Here is a 14,896-nt window from a genome sequence, read left to right on the forward strand (position 1 = left end):
CCCATTGTAGGATATGCTCCATGGGAGGAACTGTATAATTAGATTTATTAGAAACTTTATCTAAGTTTTTTAAGTTGACACAGAGATGAATTCCTCAATTCTTTTTTCTAATTTTGAATAGGCTCACAACCCATTGTGTGTCATGGACAAAAAAAATAATTTTGGTTGCCAAAATTTGATTCAATTCAGTTTTGACAACTGGTCCGAAATTGGGATGTATCTTCCTGTTGTGGTAAAAACATCACCCCCACATTTTTCACTTACTTCTCATTATGGGGACCCTTTAACTGAATGGTTGGTCATATTACTGTTTGATTTTGAGAGTTTAGATTACTTCAATGAGTTCAATTTATTCTTATCTTCCTATTATAACTCGTTTGATCTCCTTTGGACATTTGGTTTGTAAATGGCGCCTGATTATCGATTGAATATTTTTCACTGCCTTGGCCTAATGATATGTATACAATGTATTTTACCTTTTTGTTTTATAGGTTTCATTTATTTATTTTTACTTTTATTTGTAAAATATTTATTTATATTTGTAAATAGTATTTTAATTTGTATCCCTTACATAGCCCCTGAAACAAGAATCATACCTAGGCTTTAAGCCTAAATCATAAAATAAGTGGCATATATATTAATACCATATATCAGAGCTATGGGTGATTAGGATTTTGATATGGGAAGAATCCCTTTAAGAATCCTCGAAATCAAAGTCCAAACCATATTATAATTGAGATTATTAAGTGGTTTGAAGTTCATACAACCCAAAGCACAACCATATTATAATATAGTCGATAAGAGGACCCACCTGCCACATCATTACTTTCACTTCTGCGTATCAGTGATCAAAGATTTTCAACTCAGCAAGCTTTTAAAAACTCTAACTTCTGATAAGCGATATTCATATCCCGCCAATATTCCGATATGGAACTCCGTTGATTTTCTGATAACCAATCCTTCCAACCTCTGATAATCATCTCCCTCTAACTTCTAACTTCTAACAATCCACTCACCTTCGATATCCAAACCCAATACACTATTTAAAAGGAGTTCAATAATATATCACATCCACTCGATATCACAGCCACCCAATATTGGCGAATCAACTTTTTTTGTTTGTGCACATTTTAAGAGGTTCCGATGGGATTACCTCCGATACCACTCAGCTCTTGCCACGTGTATCATCCTCTCGCCACTGTTATAGCCACTGAATTAAAGTTAAAAGGTCTGGAGGCATAATTGAAAGTCATATGTGTATTGAGTTTTCCATCATTTTAAATGGATAATTTTAGTTTCTGTATTACAAGGAAATTCCTAGGTTGAATCGAATAGATCATTCAATCAACATCTACTCAACCATGTGTCAAGATCCAAACCAAAATAGATATAGGAGTTTAAAAAGAAAATCTTAAAGAAGGACTAATACCATGAAGAGCATGATTTTTTCGAACAATATTCTCAGTGATTATCAACAGAAAATAAATCGACCTGAGTAGCAAGCTAAAATAGGCGCTTTATCAAACAGAGGTGAGCTACATTTTGCCTGTGATTCAACAGAAGCAAAAACCATTCAATTTAATTGATTTTATTATCTTGGCTGTTGAGATATACATGGAGTTGTTGTTATTCGATTTCACCTTAAGATATGTATAAATACAATCTCCTACACAGAGACATAGGGAAAGGAAATACAAGAGATAGAGTAGAGAGTAGAATAAACAGGAATTATTAGAATAGGAAATTCTATCATGATCCAGGTGGATATTGGTGGCCACCCACCAATTCCACTTGGACTCCCACCATTGTTTCTTTCAGTTTTTCAGTTTCCTTAATTGTAGCACAATTTACTATTTTCAGCAGTTTTTTGGGTCCTAAACTTCCAAAGCCGTTTTGAGGCCCTAAACGACGTTTTTTTGGAAATCTACCCTGTAGTGTTTTTTTGTCTAAAAATGTCTTTTCTGTCGTAGTCCTCGGAGATATCTTTCAATCGGGCTATCATGCGCATCAAACGAAGATAATACGACCAAGTTGCGACCCCGGGAAGTTGGCTGTCCAACTCACCCCAACAGGGCCCATAAACTCTTGGTGTTACATCTCCTCGAGTTAGGGTTTTGGTTGTTTAGGGTTTTCTCTTATTGTTCAATAATGAAAAGGCCCTTGAGCCTCATTGTAAGGCAGTTCAGAGGCATGTAGCTGCCACATCTCTTCTCATAGATAAGCTACCATCACCCTAGCTGGTTTAATTCCATTTTTATTTGTAAGCATATTTCAATGTTTTACATTAATGAAATGTAGTATTATTTCCACTGAATCTCTATGTTTATGGTTATCTCTATAATTTGTTGCGTTCCTGTTTAAATTCGGATCAGTGGTATCAAAGCGGTCTGCTTTTTTTCTTTGTTTTTCTTCGCATGTCCCCAACAAGGTCGGGATATAAGGACTTAGGGCTTGAACTAGTTGAACCTTTGCAAGATCAGCCTCGCAAATCTCGACGACCTCCCATGGTGGATGAAAAGAAAGATGAGGGCACAGAAGATCTTATCAAAATCTTGCTCGAGGAAGCCCTCGAGCGACAAAGGAACGCGATGATGGACAACTTTGCTCAGATCCTTCAACGGCTACCGAAGGCCGACACATCGGCTTCCAACAGCTACTCTGGACATGCCACACCATTTAATGTACAAGTTAATTTTTAAATCCCCATATTTGAGGGTCAGATAGACGCAGATGCCATCGATAAATGGTTAAATTTTCTATAGGGTTATTTTTCTTTTCATGATTTTTCCAGTCAGGAAAATACTATTTTCGCTCTTCTCAAAGCAGCCCCCCACATCAAGGATTGGTGGGAAACCTACTGTAAGCAGAAGGATGAAAGTACAAGTGCACTATTTTCAACTGCACCCACTTAGAATTCATTCTGAGATGCCATCAAGGAGCAGTACTACCCTGTCGGAAGCTATGAGGATGAATACATAAAGTGGACCACACTGTGGCAGGGAAGGAACCAAGACGTGCCAGAGTTTACCAATATTTTCCATAACCTTCGCACAAAGTTGGGTATCAAGGATACGAGGTAGCATTTGGTACTAAAATACCATAGCTTCATGCACAAGTACATCCAGGAAGAAATAGAATTCCTGAACATCTCCTCACTTGGCACGACATATCGATATGTCTTCAAGGTCGAGCAGAAGTTTAAATAGAAGAAGCAAGACTTTGCATCTGCGAATCTAAAGCAAGGGAAAGGTGCCCCCAAACCACAAAAAAAAGGATAAAGCCAAGGCAGGGCGGCCCAAGACAACTTGCCAAAGCTGCAAGCAAAGAACAACACCGCGAAGCCGAAAAAGGACACAGGAAAGTGGTGTGAGTTCCATAAGAGTTCCACTCACAACACAAGTGAGTGTCGGGCCAAGCAGTCACTGGTGGCCAAGCTAAAGGTTTTAGAATTAGATGCATCTTCCAACTATGAGTCAGAACCCGACAAGGGGAATGACAAAGGGAAGCATATTATCGATGCAGAACCCAATGCCACCATTGCCACCACAAAGATCCAGAAGGAGGAACCCGAAGATCTAGAGGAGGAGGAGCGTCTCTTTCACTCCTAGATGTGGGTAAAGGGCTCCCTGCTACAGTTCATTGTCGACAGTAGGAGCCAAAAGAACCTCATTTCGGTAGAGGTCGTGAAGCAGCTGGGCTTACTGACCACAGCACATCCACAATTGTACACCATCAGGTGGCCTCACCAAGGATAGGATCTTGGCGTGAGCCAGCAGTGTTGCCTTCCATACAACATCAAGCCCTTCACGGATGAGGTATTGTGTGACATTGCTCCACTTGAAGTTTGTGATGTATTATTAGGACAACCATACTTGTGGAAGTGAGATGTTGTGTATGAATCAAGGCCCCGTGTTGTTATTGTTACTTTGGGAAATAAGTTTTACAGGATACCAGAGGTAGCACCACCTATTGCCATCTCTTTGGTTATTGCAAAACAATGCAGTAAGCTCATTTCCAAAACCGGGAATTTTTTTTTCCTAATGATACGCCCACAAGAAAAGAAGAAGACGGTGGCCACGACCTCTAGATAGGGCCCCTCCAGACGACAGCTATAGATGGACAAGGTTGTGGAGGAGTACAAGGATATCTTCACCTCCCCCGCAGGGGTTCCTCTACACTGTCAAGTTAAGCACTCCATCGATCTAACCCCAGGTGTGTCGCTGCCCAATGGACCAATCTATCGGCGCTCCATTCTGGAGAACAATGAAATCAAGAGGCAGATTCAAGAACTACTACCGAAAGGTCACATCCTCCTGAGTTCATCACCCTATGGGAGCGAGATCGTGTTGGTACAGAAGAAGGATGGGACTTGGAGACTTTGTATTGACTATCGAGCGCTGAACAAGATCACTGTCCCTAATAGGTACCCGATCCCATGGATTGATGACCCCCTATACCAACTAAAGGGGGGGAAATATTTCAACAAGATCGATTTGAAGTCAGGATATCACTAGGTACCAATCGAACCCTCCGATGTGTGGAAGACTACCTTCAAAGCCAAGGAGGGCCTTTTCGAATTGTTGGTTATGCCTTTCGAGTTGACGAATTCTCCTGCAACCTTCATGAGGGTAATGGATGACATCTTGTGGCCATTCATCAACTCATTTGTAGTGGTATACTTGGATGACATCCTGACCTTCAGCCAGAGTTGGGAAGAGCACCTCCACCACATCCGAGAGGTTTTCCAAACACTACGGCAAAACAAGTTATGTGCCAATTTGGAAAAATGCACTTTTGGCACGACCTAGGTTCAGTATTTGGGATACATTATTGATGAATATGGGGTGCATGTGGATCCAGCCAAGATCCAAGTCATTTAGGATTGGCCATCTCCAACCACTCTGATAGAGCTTTATAACTTTCTAGGTCTTGCCAACTTCTACCGCAGGTTCGTGTTGGGATTTTCTCATATCACTTGGCCCTTAAGTCAAGTCACCAAGGGAGGAGAAAAATCAAAATTCTTTTGGTTTGAATCTCAATAGAAGGCATTCACAGAGTTGAAATATCGCCTCTACTCGGCACCAGTGCTCGCATTACCAGACTTGCAACAACCATTTGAGGTCAAGAAAGATGCCTCCAACTATGATATTGGGGCAGTCCTTACTCAACACGGGAATCCAGTGGCATATCACAGTGAGACACTTTCAAATAAAATTCGGAAGTATCCCACTTATGACAAAGAGATGTATTCCATTGTGCAGGCCTACCGACAATGGAAGCATTACATTTTGAGGAAGGAAACGGTCATCCACACAGACCACTAACCCCTGTAGTTCATACAAACCTAAGGGAATTACAGAATGATCGCCGTCAGAAGTGGTCCACATACCTACAACAATTCCATTTGAATATCAAGTATAAGAAGGGCAGCACCAATAATGTTGCAAATTACCTCAGTCGACCACCGATCATGGCGTTAACCACTATGCTCAACTCTTGTGGGCACGAGACTTACGATTGGCCAATTCTCTACGAAACCGACCCAGAATTTGGCCACACATACCAAACACTCTTGGAGGGTCAGCATGTTCCAGATTTTCACCTCCAAGATGCCTTGTTATGCCACCTGGGTCACCTTTGTGTTCCTTCAAGCGAGCGTGCCAAGATGATTTGGGAAGCACACTACAGTTGGGCTACTGGGCATTTTGGGTTGAGAAAATGGTGGTAGTGCTACAAAAGTATTTCTATTGGCCGAATATTCAACAGGATGTCAGGAAGTACATCAAATCATGCACTGCCTGCAACATTGCCAAACTGACCATCAAGAAGCAAGGCCTCTATAGCCTGCTGCCTACCCCTAGTCGACTTTGGGAATCCATCTCCATGGATTACATGTCAGGCCTTCCTTCCACTAAGCATGGAAATGACTGTGTTTTTTTGGTCGTCGATAGGTTCTCAAAGATGGCCATTATGGCATCTTGTAAGAGGAATATCACAGCAAAAGCCATTACTAAACTCTTCTTTGAATGACTGTGGGTACACTATGGGATCCCACAGTCTATCATCTCAAATCGAGACAGCAGGTTCCTTAGTACATTTTGGTCCAGTCTCTGGTCGATGTTAGACACCAAACTCACTAAGTCCACAACCTTCCATCCTCAAACTGATGGCCAAATAGAGGTTGTCAACAGGATGATCATACACATTTTGTGCATGTACAACTCAATGAATCCATGCAGATGGGACGAGAGCCTCCCCTATGTTCAACACAGCTACAACCGGGCTCACCACAGCTCGACTGGCCACAACCCATTTCAAGTGGGCTTGGGATTCTAGCCACTATGTCCCATTGATGTGGCCATTCCATTTGCAGCTACTCACACAGATTCGGCTCATGTCCAGTCTGAAACAGATAAGGCAAACAACTTCATTGAGCACATCCAACATATTCACCAACAGGTCCATGACATTCTGGAGAAATCAAATGCTAAGTACAAGCATCGACATGATCAACATCGGTGCCACACAACATTCAGGTGGGCGACAAAGTCTGGTTGCATTTGCAAAAGGAACGCCTTACCGGAGCCTATTGAAAACTCAGACCACTCTGATATGGTCCTTACACCATTACCAAGGCTATGGGAGACAATGCATTTGAGCTCAACATTCCCCCATTCTTTGGCCTGCACCTAGTGTTCAATGCGGACTGCCTTCGGCCATAATTCCCACCTTTACTAGACACATCTGACATTGCAGAACAAGTCACACCCATAGAGTTAAATCCATATAGCATGGAACAAGTTGCAACTGATCAGATCATGGACACACAGATCAAGCACACTCGCCAGCAGAATATCTAACTGTATCGAGTTGTCAAAGTAGGCCAGCTCCTTCACCAGGGCAAGTGGATCACCAGGGACCAAGTTTAGCAGAAGTTCCCTCATCTCATAGAGGAACTCAATGCAATGGTGACCATTGCTTTCTAAGGGGGGGGGGATGTTCCAGGTGGATATTTTTTTCCACCCACTAATTCCACTTGGACCCCCACCATTGCTTCTTTCAATTTTTCAATTTTTCAATTTCCTTAATTGTAGCACAGTTTAATATTTTTAGCAGTTTTTTGGGTCCTAAACTTCCAGAGCCGTTTTCAGGCTGTAAATGATGTTTTTTTGGAAATCTACTCCCCATCAATTTTTTATCTAAAATTTTCTTTTCTGTCGTATTCCTTGGAGATATCTTTCCAATGGGCTATCATGTGTGTCAAACAGAGATAATATGACCAAGTCGCGACCCTGGGAAGTTGGCTTTCCAACTCACCCCAACAGGGCCCATAAACTCTTGGCGTTACATCTCCTCGGGTTAGGGTTTTGGTTGTTTAGGGTTTGCTCTTATTGTTCAATAATAAAAAGGCCCTTGAGCCTCATTGTAAGGCAGTTCAGAGGCATGTAGCTACCACATCTCTTCTTAGAGATAAGATAACATCACCCTAGCTGGTTTATTTCCATTTCTGTTTGTAAGCATATTTCAGTATTTTACATTAATGAAATGAACTATTATTTCCGCTGCATCTCTATGTTTATGTTTATCTCTGTAATTTGTTGCTTGTTTAAATCCGAATCATTTCACAAGTCTGTGATTTATGTTATTGGGGTTTGGTATCTTTAAATTCTGAGCTGTGTAAAGAGGAGCACATTTTTCACTATTGTAACTGTTGTTTCTATCAAGAAAGTTTGCAACTTGGAGGAGGCTTGTTGAGGATAAAATCTTGTATTGAGAAGGAGAGGAGGTTTGATTATTTTGTATAGATATACTATTATTTTTAATAACAAATTGCATTCCTTTTTGGTAGCAGAATTATGTCTATGGAATTTATATTGTGCACTACTATCAACATTGATTTTATATTATAGATTAGCTATCTAGTCTTCAGTACATAAATATGTTGTCATTTGTCTCTTGCCATTATTTATTAAGATCAGATTTATGAGTAACTATTTGCTCATTAATTTGTTATCTTATCCTAATTTAATAATCGGTAATGTTATGTGAACTAATTTCTAATGTTGTTGGTTCATTAATTTTTTTTTCAATAAGATTATGTGAATTACTTCCTAATGTTAGTGATTTAACAGTTATGATTAATTGATCTTTTAAACATTGCATGATATGTAATTACAATGTCACTTAAGTGAACAATTTCTTTAACCAAATATTCATCATATGATTTTCATGCTAGAATCCTAATTATTATTAGTCTTGCTCTTGGTTACATGGAGGACTAATCCTTCATCCAATCGAGATAGTCTTAGGTAATATAGAGTTAGCTATGCATTTAGTTTAAAGACTGCATTTCTTGAATTCCTTTTATTAAAGAGGAAAAGCATTAGAAGTGGTTTGGCTAAGCCCCAAATTAGCTTGAGGATTACTTTCTTTTGAGTCTAGTAGCAAGAGAGTCGTCATGATTTCTCTTTCTCTATTGGTGAGAGCATAGAGATATTATAAGCCAGTAGAGATATAGATAGGGTAACTGGAACCAATAGAACTAGTTGGAACCACCATTAAATGAATATAGATCTAAGTTACAGATCATAACTGGTTGGTATCGTTAAAATGTTGATTTGGCCATTTTTACCGATCAACATTTTTGGCGCTAGAAGGAGGGCATAAAGACTTGTTGTATTTTGGAGTTTTTGTATTTTAAGGTTTTATTTTAATCACAATGGCTCCTCTCAAACTTCCAATTTAGATTTGTATCTTTGGACGTGCATCCGCCAATACTACACTAGAAATAGTAAGACACTTGTCAAGGTTTAAATTTAATGGTAAGAGGAATGCTTCTCCATTTTATCATGCCTTGCAATTTATTCAAAAAATTTCTCTTCGAGTTGCCTCTATTCACACTTCAGATCAATTTATCACAATTTTCGTTTATGAATTTGACGAATATGATTATGAAAAGGTATGTGATGAATTTGAAGATCTATGAAGGTTTGAAAATGAATCCCTTTTAGATTTTATTGTTAGATTTCAATTAATTTGCTTGAGATTAAAATGTGAAGATAAATCTTCAGGAATTGAATTGATAGATTAGTTTGAATATATTTATTTTCTTCCTCCCATTTCAAATCTGTATGTAACAATTGCAAGTTTTGATGGCTCTCCTTCAACTTCTAGTAATATTATAAAAAAAAATGATTTATAGGTGCATATTAGTCATGATGAAATGGCCTCGACCATGTATGATAAATTCCCAAATTTAGTACACACCTCTTACAGTGTTAATGATAATGATGCTAATTCACCACTATCATAAAGCTTGCAATAAATTGATAAAAAAATACAAGAAGAAATCAATAATAAACTTGAAGGACCATCTCCCACGAAATATGAAAATCACTATGAATTAAATTCAGAAAATCATATTATAAATCAACAAGTACAACAAAAATTTAAATTTCCAATAATATGCAACCTGCTTTACAAATTTCTGAATTTGATCATGTTGATCAAATACAAAATTTAGGGCAACTAGAGAACATTCTTCAAGAAAACACAATTAGCAAAGTAAATAATCTTGAATTTGAAATTTGTAATGAAGAAAATGTACAAGAATTCACAAATAGAGATATTTTTAAATTCATTGCTTCTGATTCTCATTTTCACCTCTATCCCGATATTTTTGCTGATAGAAATCTATCCCCTCTTTTCCTTAACGTTATTGCACAAAATAGAGAGGCTGATATAAATGAATTTCCAATTAGTTTTTATCAAGATAGAGAATCATTCTTTGGTCATTCTTCTCACATTAATGAACATGTGCTTCATATTCCTTCTTTTTCTGATACATCAGATGAGATTGAAGGGAATTCGAGAGAATGTTGTGAATTCATTTATCATAATTACTCTAACATTGAGGATGTTTATTTGTCGTCTTCTCAAGTGATTCCTCATGATAAAATTTAAATCACATGCGAAAATGAAGAACATTCTAACTCAGAACGTTTTCCAACTAGTTCTCATTTTCAAACAATTAATCATGCTCATGATCTTATCATTCAAGAACCCATTCCAATCTATGATTTTTATGATGATCAAATTCTCACTCATATTCATAGTCTTGATCCTCTCTCTAATTGACAAGTTGGTGCTGGAAATCATTCCAAGTCCATTATTTTGGCCAATCCTTGTGAAAATGAAATTATTTCAAGCCAATCCCAATTGTAGTGTAACAATAATTGTATTAATACTGTAGGTAGTGATTTGAATTTATTGTTGTTCCTTCAATTTTATTTATTTATTTAATTCTTTTTTTATTTTTTTATTTTTATTTATTTATTTGTTTAATTAACACATTTGAGATACATTTGGAAAGCTTTCCCTCACAAAAGATTATTAATAATTTAACATATGTACATAAGACTGGTAAATTTTTACAGACCATTGTATCTAAAAATCCATTTCCACAATATGGCCTATTATCTTCTCCTTCAAACATCTTCCAATCATTAACGGAAATCCATCCAGATTTCTATTACCCAATTGAAATTCAGCCAGAAATGAGATTTCAAGAGAAGGTGATTATAGGTACGCTGATTTATGAAAATACATTACCAATACTTGTACATAATGTTTTCATATTTATTTATGTTGATTTTAGTAGATGTATACTTTTGTTACTAATGTTTGATGTGCACATTCATGTAGAAAATAACATACTTGAATGGATACATTGGAAGTTTGATTTCACCTAGTCTTAATCTTATTTTTAGAATAGATGAGATTGTTTTTTTTTCATGTTATGTAGATCAAATAAAAAGATTATCTTGAACATTTTTTATTAATACATGGGAGAATATGAAGACTCATGATGTTAACTTATTATCAAATTCTTCCAGGTATGCATTTATATCTTCATTATCATCTATTTGTGTGTTTTATTTTAGTTTTTTCTCTTCCTCTTTAGTTCTTCTTCCTTATGTTTGTTTATCTTATTGTGGGTTTTCTTTGGAGTAACTTGGAAGACCAACCTCTACTGATAAAGCATTTGTGAAAATTTTAATGTGGAAAATTGTTGAAACGCATACAGGTTTCCAAAGTTTTCTTTTATTGTGCAAAAATGACTATGAAAACTTATATGTTTTATTTGGAAGTTGAAATTATAAAAGTAAATAAACCATGTTTCAATTTTTATAAGTAATTTTCTATTGCAACTTCCATTAGATTAGCAATCTCATTTTAGTGGATAACAGACTCACTAAGCAAGAAAATGTTAACATGCTTGGAATTATTCTTAACAAGAAACACAATTTCTTATGTCAAGTTCATTATTTCTACTTGTTTAAGTTCAATATTGTTTATCTTATGATTTGCTTTTTGTGGTTGATTGTTTTTTGGTTTTTCTAGTTTCTCTTGGCTCTTGACTTTGGGTTTGAATTAATAACATCTCACTTCTGTCGTCTGCAATCCCTTGACTTTCAAGTTTACCTTTTCCTTTGATTGATTTAAGTAATATTACTAAGCCTTTTTAAAGAGTTATTTTTAACCCAACTATGGCTTAGCACTTGGGAAACTCTTACTCTTATCTAATGAAATTCTGTAGTAAAATGAAGAATAATAGGAAGATCATTAAAATGCTATCTTTCAAACTCATATTGAAGCTCTGAGTTTTTTTGGATTTTTTCTTACCTTAATACACATAAGGTAAATATACTTTACAACATGCCATATCCTAAAACAACTACTAAAGTGACAAAAAGAAACAAATAAGTTTAGTATTTTATGAATCTTCCATGTCATCCTAGCTCTTAAGCAGAGGATTTTTCTTCCCATCTATTAGCACAAATCGTTAGAGTATAGTTCAAAATTATAAAAACACCTGAAAGATAAGGGGTCTAATAAAAGAGTCATCCTACCATGATCATGGGATTTGATTGTTATGACATTATCACATGTGGTTAGCAAGCCAGGATAATGGCCTACAATAATTCACTATAAAACAAGAGGTCTCATCACGAGCCAACTTGCTCATGACTATCGACGCTTGTGAATGGAAATGTCAACATTTGGTCACCAAGCCAGGACAATGGCTTTCAGAATAACTAAATGAAATATGATTCCTCAGGTGATGCCAAACAATAGATGGGATACCGACATTTCCTTGGGCTAAAAGGTAACCCTGTTGAGGCTATCGACGGCATCTAGCAGCAGCGGCTATACCTGTTGCAATGAGAGTTTATCATTTCACTAAACTTAATCATAAGCCTTTGTTCTTTATTTAAAGTTATGATTAATTAATTGTTATTGTAAACTCGATCTTGCTCTTATGATCATCGCAAGAGATGTTCAAAATGATTAAACTATGTTTTTACTTTTTCAGAGATATCACTGAGTTTGAATTTTAGCACTTTGATTTTATTCAACCTTGTTCCTTCTCTTTTAGTGTTTCATTAATAATAAAATAGATAAAATTGGTTCTTCCCAGTATGTTGCCATTGTTGTGGTAAAAACACAACCCCCCCATTTTTCACTTAATTCTCATTATGGGGACCCTTTAGTTGAACGGTTGGTCATATTACTGTTTGATTTTGAGAGTTTAGATTGCTTCAATGAGTTCAATTTATTCTTATATTCCTATTATAACTCATTTGATCTCCTTTGGACATTTGGTTTGTAAATGGCATCTAATTGTCGATTGAATATTTTCACTACCTTGGCCTAATGATGTGTATACAATGTATTTTAATTTTTTTTAATAGGTTTTATTTCATTATTTTTAGTTTTATTTGTAAAATATTTATTTATATTTGTAAATAGTATTTTTATTTTTATCCCTTACATAGCCCTCAAGACCAATAGTCATACTTAGGCTTTAAGCCTAAATCATGAAACAAGTAGCATATATATTAATACCATGTATCAGAGCTATGGGTGATCAAGATATTGATATCTAAAGAATCCCTTTGAGAATCCTCAAAATCAAAGTCTAAGCCATTTTAAAGAGGGGCTTAATAAAATAAATGAGTAAATTCTGAACCATATTAAAATTGAAATTATCATGTGGTTTGAACTTCGTATAACCCAAATCCCAACAACATTATAATATAGCCAATGGGAGGACCCACCTTCCACGTCATAACTTCCGCTCCCGAGTATTGGCGATGAAATATTTTCAACTCAACACGCTTTTAAAAACTCTGATCTCTGATAAGAGATATTCATACCCCACCAATATGCTGATATGGTACTCCACTGATTTTCCGATAACCAATCCTTCCAACCTTCGATAATCATCTTCCTCCAACTTCCTACTTCCAATAATACACTCACCTCCAATATCTAGACCCAAGATACTATTTAAAAGGATTTAAATAAGATATCGCATCCGCTCCATATCACAGCCTCTCAATATTGGCGAATCAGAGTTTTTTTTTTTTGTGCATTGTAAAACATTATGATGGGATTATCTCTGATACCACTGAGATCTTTCCACATGTATCATCCTTTTTCCATTATTATAGCCACTGAATTAAAATTAAAAGGTCTTGGGGCATAATGAAAAGTCATATGTGTATTTAGTTTTCCGTCATTTTAAATGGCTAATTTCAATTTCTCTGTTACAAGGAAATGCGAGGGACGAATAAAATAGATCATTTGATCAACAACTACTCCAACACGTGTAGATACCCAAACCAAAATAGATAGGGTAGGTTAAAACAAAATCTTAAACGAGGACTAATACCATGAAGAGCATGATTTTGTCAGACAATCTGCTAAGTGGTTATTAACTGAAAATAAATCGAACTCAACATCAAGCTTAAGTGGGCACTTTATTAAGCATCGGCGATATACATTTCACCTGCGATTCAACATAATCAAAAACCACCTGATTTAATTTCTTTTATTATCTTTGTTGTTAAGAGATACATGGAGTTTTTGTTAGTTTCACGATTTCACCTTAAGCTCTATATAAATACAATCTCCTTGACAGAGACAGAGGGAAAGGAAATGCAAGAGATAGAGTAGAGAGTAGAATCGAGAGGCATTATTAAAATAGGAAATTCTTTCACAAATCTCTGATTTATGTGATTGAGGTTTGGTTTCTTTCAATTCTGAGCTATGTGAAGAGGAGGAGGGTTTTCACTATTGTAATTATTGTTTCTATCAACAGAGTTTGCGACTTGGAGGAGGCTTGTTGAGGATCAAATATTGTATTGAGTAGGAGAGGAGGTTTGATTAGTTTGTATAAATATACTATTATTGTTAATAACAAATTGCATTCCTTTTTGGTAGCAAAATTACGTCTATGGAATTTATATTATGCACTACTGCCAATATTGATTCTTATAATGTAGATTAGCTATCTAATATTCAATACATAAATCTGTTATCATTTATCTCTTTTCATTACTTATTAATATTTTATTTCTGAGTAACTATTTACTCAGAAATCTGCTAGCTTAACTTGATTTAATAACCAGTAATGTTATGTGAACTAATTCCTAATGCTATTCGTTCATTATTTATTTTTTTCATTAACATTATATGTACTACTTCCTAATGTTAATTATTTAGAAGTTATGATTAATTGATCTCTGAAACATAACATGATAAGTAATTACAATTTCAGTTAATTGAACTATTTCTTTAACCAAGTATTCATCATAAGATTTTCATGCTAAAATCCCAATTATTATTAGTCTTTCTATTGGTTGCATGGAGAACTAATCCTTCATCCAATTGAGATAGTCTTAGGAAATATAGAGTTAGATCTACATTTTGTTTAAATACTACATTTCTTGAAGTCCTCTTCTTAAAGAGGCAATGCATTAGAAGTGGTTTGGCTAAACCCCAAATCAACTTAAGGGATTACTTTCTTGCCAAGCTAGTAACAAGAGAG

This window comes from Pinus tabuliformis, chromosome 9 (genome assembly GCF_031772625.1).
Source record: "Pinus tabuliformis cultivar Carrire ecotype Pingquan chromosome 9, CPIR1, whole genome shotgun sequence".
NCBI lineage: Eukaryota > Viridiplantae > Streptophyta > Pinopsida > Pinales > Pinaceae > Pinus > Pinus tabuliformis.